Raw genomic sequence first — 12591 nt, 5'->3', positions numbered from 1 at the left:
GTGAATTTATCAAATATACACACACATACACAGCATGTTAAAATTAGGCAAACTAAGCAAAAAACACACGCTGCAGCCTATTTGGCAATATGGGATCCCCAACTTCCAAATAGGGATTCCAACCAAGTTTTAAGCGTCCACTTTGTTTGTGGGGAATTATTCTTAGCAACAGTGACAATGTATTCGGCGAGATCAGGCATATTTGAAGAATTGATCTGGGACAAAAGTACAACATTTCATCGCCAAAGATTGCACGAGTGCCCCCACCTGCCAAGACTAAATCAATTACGGGCACGGTTGACCTCACCCCTCCTTCACGGCACTCATTCTTCTGGTGTTTCTTCATTTTCTTCTTCAGATAGCTTTACAGTTTGTCCTCCCAATATCACACATGTTCAAAGTGCATGGCCTTTGATCATGTCTCCATTCCAATATCTGGGGAATAATCAGATTTTCCCAAGCAGACAAATCTCTCACCTGAGCCGCCACTGTCTTTTACGGCCCATTATGTCTTGTCCATTTACCTACCAGTACACCAGCAGCATGAGAGAAGTTTGGACGGGGTCTCTCTCTATGCTCGCTCCACTTGGACTCATGTTGCACTCCCGGCATAAGGCATAAGGCATAAGAGAAAAGGCATGAGAGAAAAGGCAGTTGATAGCTTCGACTGGATGCTGTGTACAAGTTTCTGGCTCAGACTCAGGTCTCAGGTAGAAGTAGTGAAGGACCATAATGAATGCCATTATCGCTATTACTTCAGCCAGTTAGAGGGGGTGAGGTAGAGGGGGTGAGGTTCACACTGTTCTCAGTCAAATTATCTCTTCCCATTACTTTTAGATACCATCTGTGGTCACCTTTCGCCATAACCTGATGAGAGGACAGACCAGAATAACAGTTTAGTTTATGGCATTTCTGCTTCATGAAATCCAAACAAAATATTTACTGTATGACAAATTATTACTTCTACCAATATTATTAATACAGATTTCTAAGACACATGTCAGAAAATAACAAGACACTATTGAAACCATTTTTGCAAACTGGCTTATACTCCCCTATCACAGTGGTGACCTCAGGGCTAATCCTTTGGGAGAAATCCCCACCAACCAGCAGACCCAATCTGATGAGATTTGCATTGAAGCAAGACAAAAACAAAACAACAACAACAATACACTTCTTAATATATAATACCTCATCCTTTACCCAATCAAGCACTTATCTATAAGGTTACCTGCTTTGGTCCACAAGGCATAGTCTCAGTATGGTCTCTAAACAATCCGCAAACCCAACAATCTGATACATTCTGTAGTACAGAGACATTGCTCGCTATTTGTAGGGCCCCAGGGGACTGGTAATTCCCCCTTTGGACACATGACTCACATTGTAATTCATGCATCCAAAAAAACAACAACACTGCCGGTTAAATAAAAAAGAAACAAATCAGAATAACAAATCAAATTTGAATTACAACTCTTGATAACTCCATAAGGAAATCATTGAATCCCATAAGGTAATAGTAAAATAGACTTCATTGTTCATGTGCAGCTCTCTTTCTATCTATCTATCTCTTCTTCTCATGGTCCGTATCAAACATAGGACTATTGATGAATTATAAACTTCTTCCTAATTATCAGTGTTTACATATTCAATTTAAATCTCACCCAATGTCTCTAGCCTTTCTAGTGAGGCTGATCAGACCTCACCAGAAAGTCAGAACAGAGGTCAGAGGTCATTCAACCCCATTAAGTGAGTGTTTCTTTATATTTTCTTTCCTTGTACTTCAGACTCATTATTTAAAGACATTGCAAACATTTGTGCATCAGGTTTACGTCGTGTTTTTCAGTACATTTCTTACCAAGATAATTTACGTGTGCAACAAAAACTCTGACAACAGAAACTTGAGAAAATGTCATTTGTGTGCCCCTTTAAGGTGCATCCTAAAACTCAAATAAAAAGACCACACACAATAAATCAAACACAGGATTAACATCACCAATAAATATTCATAACGGGTGGGTTGTGTGTGGGTGCTGGCGTGTGTGGTAAAATGTAGGGTGAAAACAAACATAATGGCAAGGCCTCACTAAATTTGTGAGCTCCCTTAACAGCCGGATCCGGATACCTTTATACTGTATAGTACACCGTCTCAATAACTCCTCAAAGGTAGAGATACAGAATTATTGGTAAACTTGGTACTGGACATTCACCAGTCCTGGAAGAACAAAAAAATACTTTGTTTTCACTTTGCTACATCTTAGTCAGTCCAGAGAATTCTTAATCGTAATCGAGTTTACTGCATCTTGATAAAACCATGCGTATACAGAATTATACTTCTGACATGTCAGATGATATTGTCCCATCAAGCGGAATAAGCACCATCTAAAGTAAACAATCCCAGAGCCCCTTTCTTGTAATCTTATCATTTTGACCGATTGCATTCACATATGATCTATACTAACCTTCTCCAGACTATACATTTTTCAACGACACAGTGTTTAGAATATAATGAAATTATTGCAGTTGATGTTTGAAGTGTGTGGCAATTCAATGCTGGTGTTTTTGATGTTCACTACAAGTAAATCAAGTTAGAGCAATCACATTGTGATATAATCACAATAATAATACATACCAACAAATAAACCAAGTAAATCTGTAAATCAAGGAGTCCATATATTTGCTTTACCATGATTGTGAAACAAAACATGATACAGAACATGAAGTACCGAACTGTACATCATATTTATTTTTCAAAGCGTCTGAGGCAAGAGGAGACACAGATAATAACACAAACAGGAGGATGTTCTGAGGACCTGTACTGACATCAAACGTTCTCATAAACATAAAAAACAGAAACATTTCTATAAAAAAATGTAAGTCACAAACATCTATTAGGGCCAGTTAACAATCATGATCACAAATAATTTTAACATACAAATAATTATTAATATAGGAGGGCACACATTGTACAAAACATCCAACATCTGTGCTTTCACTATATAAAACACACTGTTGAGACATTGTTGTGATCATCAGACACTCACGATGGCGTTTGGCCTCCAGGATCATATATACACTACCAGTCTAAAGTTTGGACACACCTACTTATTCAAGGGTTTTTCTTTATTTTTACTATTTTTTACATTCTAGAATAATAGTGAAGACATCAAAACTATGAAATAACACATATGGAATCATGTAGTAACCAAAAAAGTGTAAAACAAATCAAAATATATTTTAGATTTTTCAAAGTAGCCAACCTTTGCCTTGATGACAGCTTTACACACTCTTGGCATTCTCTCAACCAGATGCATGAGGTAGTCACCTGGAATAATTAACAAGTGTGCATTGTTAAAAGTTTATTTATGGAATTTCTTTCCTTCTTAATGCATTTGAGCCAATCAGTTGTGTTGTGACAAGGTACGGTTGGTATACAGAAGAAAGCCCTATTTAGTATAAGTCCATATTATGGCAAGAACAGCTAAAATGAGCAAAGAGAAACAACAAACCATCATTACTTTAAGATATGAAGGTCAGTCAATATGGAACATTTCAAGAACTTTGAACGTTTCTTCAAGTGCAGTCGCAAAAACCATCAAGCACTATGATGAAACTAGCTCTCATGAGGACCACCACAGGAAAGGAAAATACAGAGTGACCTCTGATGCAGAGAATAAGTTCATTAGAGTTACCAGCCTCAGAATTTGCAGCCCAAATAAATGCTTCACAGAGTTCAAGTAACAGACACATCTCAACACCAACTGTTCAGAGGAGATTGCATGAACAGGGCCTTCATGGTCGAATTGCTGCAAAGAAACCACTACTAAAGGACAACAATAAAAATAAGAAACTTGCTTGGGTCAAGAAACACGAGCAATGGACATTAGACCAGTGGAAATCTGTCCTCTGATGAGTCCAAATTGGAGATTTTTGGTTCCAACTGCCGTGCTCCCACTGTGAAGCATGGAGGAGGAGGTGTGATGGTGTAGGGGTGCTTTGCTGGTGGCACTGTCTGTGATTTATTTTGAATTCACGGCACACTTAACCAGCGTGGCTATCACAGCATTCTGCAGTGATACACCATCCCATCTGGTTTGCGCTTAGTGGGACTATCATTTGTTTTTCAACAGGACAATGACCCAACACACCTCCAGGCTGTGTAAGGACTATTTGACCAAGAAGGAGAGTGATGGAGTGCTGCTTCAGATGACCTAGCCTCCACAACCACCCGACCTCAACCCAATTGAGATGGTTTGAGATGAGTTGGACCGCAGAGTGAAGGAAAAGCAGCCAACCCAAGACACCTCCAGGTTGTGTAAGGGCTATTTGACCAAGAAGGAGAGTGATGGAGTGCTGCATCAGATGCCGGCTCATAGCCTGTGGCAAAAATTAGGGGACACAAACAACAGGTATTGGCCATCAAAAAGGTTCTTTATTGTAAACCAAAACTATTAACTTTAAACAAAGAAAAAGGAATGAGGTGTGAAAGTATCATAATGTAAGGTGTATGTAAAGTGCTGGGATGCATGAATCTGTGTGTGTGAATATGACTGAGTGAAAACTAAGTAGAGAGAGAGAGAGAGAGAGAGAGAGAGAGAGAGAGAGAGAGAGAGAGAGAGAGAGAGAGAGAGAGAGAGAGAGAGAGAGAGAGAGAGAGAGAGAGAGAGAGAGAGAGAGAGAGAGAGAGAGAGAGAGAGAGAGAGAGAGAGAGAGAGAGAGAGAGAGAGAGAGAGAGAGAGAGAGAGAGAGAGAGAGAGAGAGAGAGAGAGAGAGAGAGAGAGAGAGAGAGAGAGAGAGAGAGAGAGAGAGAGAGAGAGAGAGAGAGAGAGAGAGATTAGTGAAGCAGTTTAAATACCCTGAGCCCAGGTGACTCCAATCACTAACAACCCTCCTCTGCCTGCAGGAGGAACCGCCCCTGCACTGCAGAGGAGGGGCCGTGACACCTGGCCTCCATAATCACCCGACCACACCCCAATTGAGATGGTTTGGGATGAGTTGGACCCCAGAGTGAAGGAAAAGCAGCCAACAAGTGCTCAGCATATGCGGGCACTTGTTCAAGACTGTTGGAAAAGCATTCCAGGTGAATCTGGTGAGAGAATACCAAGAGTATGCAGAAATGTCATCAAGGCAAAGTTTGAAGAATCTAAAATCTAAAATATATTTTGTATTTTTAAACAATTTGTTAGCTACTTCATAATTCCGTATGTGTTATTTCATAGTTTTGATGTCTATTATTCTACAATAGTGTCATGTCTACTATGGATTAAATGAAATTACATGCTATTTTATAAAATCAATTGTCTGTAATTAATATTACCTGATTAAACCAATCATGTACATGTGATTAACTATGAAGTCAGGGCACCATGGAGGAATGTTTATAAAGCTATCGTCTTCCGAATAAACCTAGTAATCTTTTATATCAATAGCTGTCAATTATTAATCATCACCTTATTCAGTCTCATCTGAACGTAGTAAAATTATTCACGAACCCTGGCTAACAAGTTGAATCAGCAATACAACATTTGGTTACATTTTTTATTTACTAAATAATCACACAGAATTACATATACACAGAATGAATCATACATTGATGACTAATTATGTCAACAACAAAAAACGTCCCTAGTGGACGAAACCTATATGACAGCTGATTACACAAAGAAAGGGGGTTGGGTTTGAATGAAAGCGCAGGAAGACTGAGGAACAAAAGGATTGGGTCTCTATCGGACCTTATGAAGCTATGCCATTGTAAATATCGAATCTTATGCATTCTAAATAACCGCCCATACGAGAAAAGGATATTGCAAGAAATATATTTACTCTGAGATGCGCTTCGATAGATTGGTCAAAGATGGAAGGCTGGGTTGCCCAGCAGAGATCTCCCGTGTCCTTTGAAGAATATTTCTGGATGGATACGTTGCATTCTGTTGTCGTGTGGTAGAACGGATACGTTGTTGTACCCTGTCGTTCTGAAGAGATTGTCCGTCCTATCCTAGAACACACATGTTTACAGCTGCTGCTGCTAACTCGACGTCTAGGATGTATCACTTCTTTAGTGAATAATAACACCAAGTTGCCATACTATAAGCTATATTCTGGCTGGTGAATTCAAATTCATCCTTCCAGCATGGCGATCGTCACCTCCACGTTGAAATTCGCCCCTTCTAAACGTATGGAAATCAGTCCTCACGTCATCAGGAACACAATGTTAATTTCGTTAGGTTGTAGTCGTTCAACCATTCGCAACCAGAGCTCACGCTGAGGTTGGCTTAGTTCGCCGTGAATTTGGTCACAGGGGCTCTTATAGAAATGTAGAAAAGGGGTTGGTTCATCATTTCCAACCAATGCCTATTCACGTGGGTGTGGCCACTGATTGAGCACATTTTACTTATGAAAACAAGTCTCTAATTTTAAAAACTAAAATTACATTTAATCTTTTCACAAATAGTTTCACATTTGAACATTTAAATTGCACATCAATTCCACATGAATCTGATAACCAGAATGTGTAGACTTTCCAAGATACAGTTTATGTCATCCTATCATCAGTAATAATGTCTCAGACGACAACTGATCTGACACCATGTCCTTTAATTTTTTTTATTTTTATTTCACCTTTATTTAACCAGGTAGGCTAGTTGAGGGCAAGTTCTCATCTGCAACTGTGACCTGGCCAAGAAAAAGCAATTCGACACATACAACAACACAGAGTTACACATGGAATAAACAAAACATACAGTCAATAATACAGTAGAAAAAAGAAAACAAAAAGTCTATATACAGTGAGTGCAAATGAAGTAAGATAAGGGAGTTAAGGAAATGAATAGACCATGGTGGCGAAGTGATTACAATATAGCAATTAAACACTGGAATGGTAGATGTGCAGAAGATTAATGTGCAAGTAGAGATACTGGGATGAAAAGGAGCAAGAAAAATAAATAAATACAGTATGGGGATGAGGTAGATAGATGGGCTGTTTACAGACGGGCTATGTACAGGTGCACTGATCTGTGAGCTGCCCTGACAGCTGGTGCTTACAGCTAGTGAGGGAGATATGGGTCTCAAGCTTCAGTGATTTTTGCAGTTTGTTCCAGTCATTGGCAGCAGAGAACTGGAAGGAAAGGCAACCAAAGGAGGAATTGGCTTTGGGGGTGAACAGTGAGATATACCTGCTGGAGCGCATGCTATGAGTGGGTGCTGCTATGGTGACCAGTGAGCTGAGATAATGCAGGGCTTTACCTAGCAAAGACTTGTAGATGACCTGTAGCCAGTGGGTTTGGCGATGATTATGAAGTGAGGGCCAACCAACGAGAGCATACAGGTCACAGTGGTGGGTAGTATATGGGGCTGTAGTGACAAAACGGATGGCACTGTGATAGACTGCATCCAATTTGTTGAGTAGAGTGTTGGAGACTATTTTATAGATTACATTGCCAAAGTCAAGGATTGGTAGGATGGTCAGTTTTACGAGGGTATGTTTGGCCGCATGAGTGAAGGAGGCTTTGTTGCGATATATGAAGCTGATTCTAGATTTAATTTTGGATTGGAGATGCTTAATGTGAGTCTGGAAGGAGAGTTTACAGTCTAACCAGACACCTAGGTATTTGTAGTTGTCCACGTATTCTAAGTCAGATCCGTCCAGAGTAGTGATGATGGATGGGCGGGCAGGTGCGGGGAGTGATCGATTAAATAGCATGCATTTAGTTTTACTTGCATTTAAGAGCAGTTGGAGGCCAAGGAAGGAGGGTTGTATGGCATTGAAGCTCGTCTGGAGGTTAGTTAACTACCCATCCCGGATCCGGTATATTTGTCATCAGCAACTGCTGAATAGCATAGCGCAGCGGTCAAAAAATATTCATGAAAATCATGAAATCGCTTAGCCTTTTGTTAATCACCCTGTTGTCTCAGATTTTGAAATTATGCTTTACAGTGAAAGCAATACAAGCGTTTGTGTAAGTTCATCGATAGCCTAGCATAGCATTATGTACACTTAGCATCAGGAAGCTTGGTCACGAAAATCAGAAAAGCAATCAAATGAACTGTTTACCTTTGATGATCTTCAGATGTTTTCACTCACGAGACTCCCAATTAGACAGCAAATGTTCCTTTTGTTCCATAAAGATATTTTTTATATCCAAATACCTCCGTTAGTTTGGTGCGTTATGCCCAGGAATCCACCAGAAATAGCGGTCATGACTACGCAGACAGAAATTCCAAATTATATCCATAATGTCGACAGAAACATGGCAAACATTTTTTATAATCAATCCTCAAGGTGTTTTTCAAATATCTATTCGATAATATATCAACCGGGACAGTTGGCTTTTCACTAGGACCGGGAGGAACAATGGCCGCCTCTCTCTTTTGCGCAAAAATCCCTCTGAGAGCCACCACCTGACCACTTACGTAATGTGGTCGTTCACGCTCATTCTTCAAAATAAAGGCCTGAAACTATGTCTAAAGGCTGTAGACACCTTAGGGAAGCCATAGAAAAAGGAATCTGGTTGATATCCCTTTCAATGGTCAATATGGATGCATAGGAACACATAGGTTTCAAAATAAGAGTCGCTTCCTGATTGGATTTTTCTCAGGCTTTCGCCTGCAATATCAGTTCTGTTCTCCTCACAGACAATAGTTTTACAGTTTTGGAAACTTTAGAGTGTTTTCTATCATAAGCTGTCAATTAAATTCATATTCTAGCATCTGTTCCTGAGAAATAGGCCGTTAACTTTACGTTATTTTTCCAAACATAAAAATAGTGCCCCCTAGCTTCAAGAAGTTAACACAGTGTCCAATGAGGGGCCAGAAGTATACAGAATGGTGTCGTCTGCATAGAGGTGGATCAGAGACTCACCAGCAGCAAGAGCAACATCATTGATATATACAGAGAAAGGAGTCGGCCCGAGAATTGAACCCTGTGTTACCCCCATAGAGACTGCCAGAGGTACGGACAACAGGCCCACTGATTTGACACACTGAACTCTATCAGAGAAGTAGTTGGTAAACCAGGCAATCATTTGAGACACCAAGGCTGTCGAGTCTGCCAATAAGAATGTGGTGATTGACAGAGTTTGGACAGGTGTCTTTTATACTGATAACAAGTTCAAACAGGTGCCATTAATACAGGTAACGAGTGGAGGACAGAGGAGCCTCTTAAAGAAGAAGTTACAGGTCTGTGAGAGCCAGAAATCTTGCTTGTTTGTAGGTGATCAAATACTTATTTTCCACCATAATTTGCAAATAAATTCATAAAAAATCCTACAATGTGATTTTCTGGAATTTTTTTTCTCATTTTGTCTGTCATAGTTGAAGTATACCTACAATGAAAATTACAGGCATCTCTCATCTTCTTAAGTGGGAGGACTTGCACAATTGGTGGCTGACTAAATACTTTTTTGCCACAATGTACCTGGACGGGGAGGGGGGATGATGCCTCGAGTGAGGTTTTTACCCTACAGGCAGCATGATTAACTGGTTATTGGAGGAGCATGACATTCAGGAGTCCACAACTTGTCTGTGGAGGATGTGCAGCATGACACTACTTACTCATAATACATTTGATGTTTGTTTGACAACAGTTGAACTACTTGATAGTTATAACCTTTGTGTGTGGTTGTTTCTGTCCAATTAGAGGCAATAAAATTGCTCACCCCCCCCCTCTCAACACCGCTCACCTGTGCCCTATTCTCACTTTTCACCTGTCCCCTCTCCTCACCTCTCGCCAGCCTCCTCTCCACTCAAATCCTTCATCACCAAACTTTCCTTCTTATCACCCCTCACCCTTAACATCCTCAGTCTTTTCTTCTTTTCACCCCTCACCTTCTCACTCACAACTCCATCATCAGATCCAGAAACTGAGTGTGGTGTTTTTAAGAGCATTTGTTTTAAAACCAAATGTAGTATTTAAAACCTCAATGTCAGAGTATTTTCCCTTAGGGTCAATCCTTATTCGATTAACTGTAATAGGCTGCTGTTAATCACAATTATATAAAATGTTACGGGAGCCGAACTACAGGTCCAGTATAATCCCTATCTTCATGAACAATAAACAAGTGAGGGGCAGACTGTAGGGCATAAAGCGTGTGAAAGAGAGGGAGTGTTACCTCGGGAACAGTTTCTGGGCAAGGAGGAGGGCGTTTCCAAAGCTCTGGTAGAAGAAGAGTTCACTGATGGTGCCATCCTAATTGGTTGTGTTATGAAAAATTAACTGATTCAAGGACTGGTAAAATACGAGTCATTAACATTTCAGACATTATTATGAAAATGAACTGATTCAAAGGAATGAGTGGCACTGAAGATATAGCGTTCAATCCCTTGTTCCAGTAGGGGAGTATCAGGGGTGTAGTAAGTCAGGTTGGAGTAGGAACGAGTGGTGCTGAAGATATAACGTCCAATCCCTCGTCCCAGTCACGGGTTGAGTGTGGAGGGCAATTGTAGAACTGCCATTAACCATCTGTAGAATGTCAACTCCCAGGCTGCCTCAGGGGCCTTCCAATGGATTTATTTTCCACAATAGTTGCATCTGTGTGTTGCTGATGGTGAACTGGATTTGTGGCACAATCACCCCTTCCGACCAATGAAGAGCTGCAGCACCAGTGGTTGGAGGAGCTGAGGTGGTGTTGGTTGGTTGGAGGAACTGAGGTGGTGTTGGTTGGAGGAGCAGAGGTGGTGTTGGTTGGAGGAGCTGAGGTGGTATTGGTTGGAGGAGCTTAGGTGGTGTTGGTTGGAGGAGCTGAGGTGGTGGCTTGAGAGGTGAAGCTGGGGCAAACAAATCCCTTACTGATGTCAGATTGGCCCTTTACATTGCCAGGGAATCTGACACAAACAACCTCAAAGGTGACTGCCGTTGTTCAGTCCTCAGCCCATGGTGGTTCCACTGGCTGGCAAACACAGCAATACCTCTGTTCACCCATGGCAGGAACACAAAGTGCAGTGCCCACAGGTGCACCTCATTGTTAAAACCTCTTAGGGCCCGGATCAAAATCGACAACATCCAGTAAAGCTGGAGCGCGCCAAATTCAAATTACAAAATTTTTATATTAACTTCTTTGGGATAGGGGGCAGCATTTTCACTTTTGGATGAATAGCATGCACAGAGTGAACTGCCTCCTACTCAGTCCCAGATGCTAATATATGCATATTATTATTAGTATTGGATAGAAAACAGTTTCTAAAACTGTTTGAACGAACAAAGTCTTTGAGTATAACAGAACTCATAAGGCATGCGAAAACCTGAGAGAAAAAAAACGGAGAAAAAATCCAAACAGGAAGTGGGAAGTCTGAGGTTTGTCGTTTTTGAACTCACCCCTATCGAATACACAGTGGGATATGGGTTATTTTGCACTTCCTAAGGCTTCCAATAGATGTCAGCCATCTTTAGAACGTCAGCCATCTTTAGAACGACTTCTCCTGTGAAGGGGGGCCGGATGAGAGCTGTTTGACTAAGGGGTCTGCCAGCAGCCTCGTTCTCAGTCACGCGCTTTGACATGAGAGGTATCTCTCGTTCCATTGCTTTTCTACAGACAATGGAATTCTCCGGTTGGAACATTATTGAACATTTATGATAAAAAAACATCCTAAAGATTGATTCTATACTGAGTTTGACAAGTTTCTTCGACCTGTAATATAACTTTTTGAACTTTTCGTCCGACTGGACCAGAACGCGCTTTTGGATTTGTTTACCAAACACCCTAACAAAAGAAGCTATTTGGACATAAATGGACATAAATGATGGACATTATCGAACAAAACAAGCATTTATTGTGGAACTGCTATTCCTGGGAGAGCATTCTGATGAAGATCATCAAAGGTAAGTGAATATTTATAAATTTATAAATATTTATAAATGCATAAATGCTATTTATGACTAATGTTGCCTACCTAACATGGCGGATATTTCTCTGGCTGGTTTGGGCTCTGAGCGCCGTTCTCAGATTATGCTTTTTCCGTAATAAAAAAAAAAATATGACACAGCAGTTGCATTAATAAGGAGAAGTGTATCTAAAGTTCCATGCATAACACTTGAATTTTCATCAACATTTATAATGAGGGTTTCTGTGAATTCAGGTGGCTCTCTGCAATATCACTGCATGTTTTGGAACTACTGAACATAACACGCCAATGTAAAATAAGATTTTTGGATATAAATATGAACTTTACCGAACAAAACATACATGTATTGTGTAACATGAATTCCTATGAGTGTCATCTGATGAAGATCATCAAAGGTTAGTGATTCATTTTATCTCTATTTGTGCTTTTTGTGACTCCTCCCTTTGGCTGGAAAAATGGTTGGGTTTTTCTGTGACTTGGTGGTGACCTAACATAATTGTTTGTGGAGCTTTCACTGTAAAGCATTTTTGAAATCAGACACTGTGGCTGGATTAACGAGAATTTGATCTTTAAAATGGTGCCTAATACTTGTATGTTTAAGAAATTTGATTTATAAGATTTCTGTTGATTAGTATTTGGCGCCCTGCAATTTCATTGGCTGTTGGCGAGGGGTTTCGCTAGCGGAACGGGGTTCCAGTCATAGACAGCTTAAATATTCATGAACATACGAGTTGGTTACATCATTTAAAAGCTTAACTT

The sequence above is a fragment of the Oncorhynchus mykiss genome, chromosome 1 (genome assembly GCF_057628025.1).
Source record: "Oncorhynchus mykiss isolate SJ-2025 chromosome 1, ASM5762802v1, whole genome shotgun sequence".
Taxonomy (NCBI): Eukaryota; Metazoa; Chordata; class Actinopteri; order Salmoniformes; family Salmonidae; genus Oncorhynchus; species Oncorhynchus mykiss.
The sequence above is the reverse complement of the archived record's forward strand: the minus strand, read 5'-3'. Positions refer to the sequence as shown.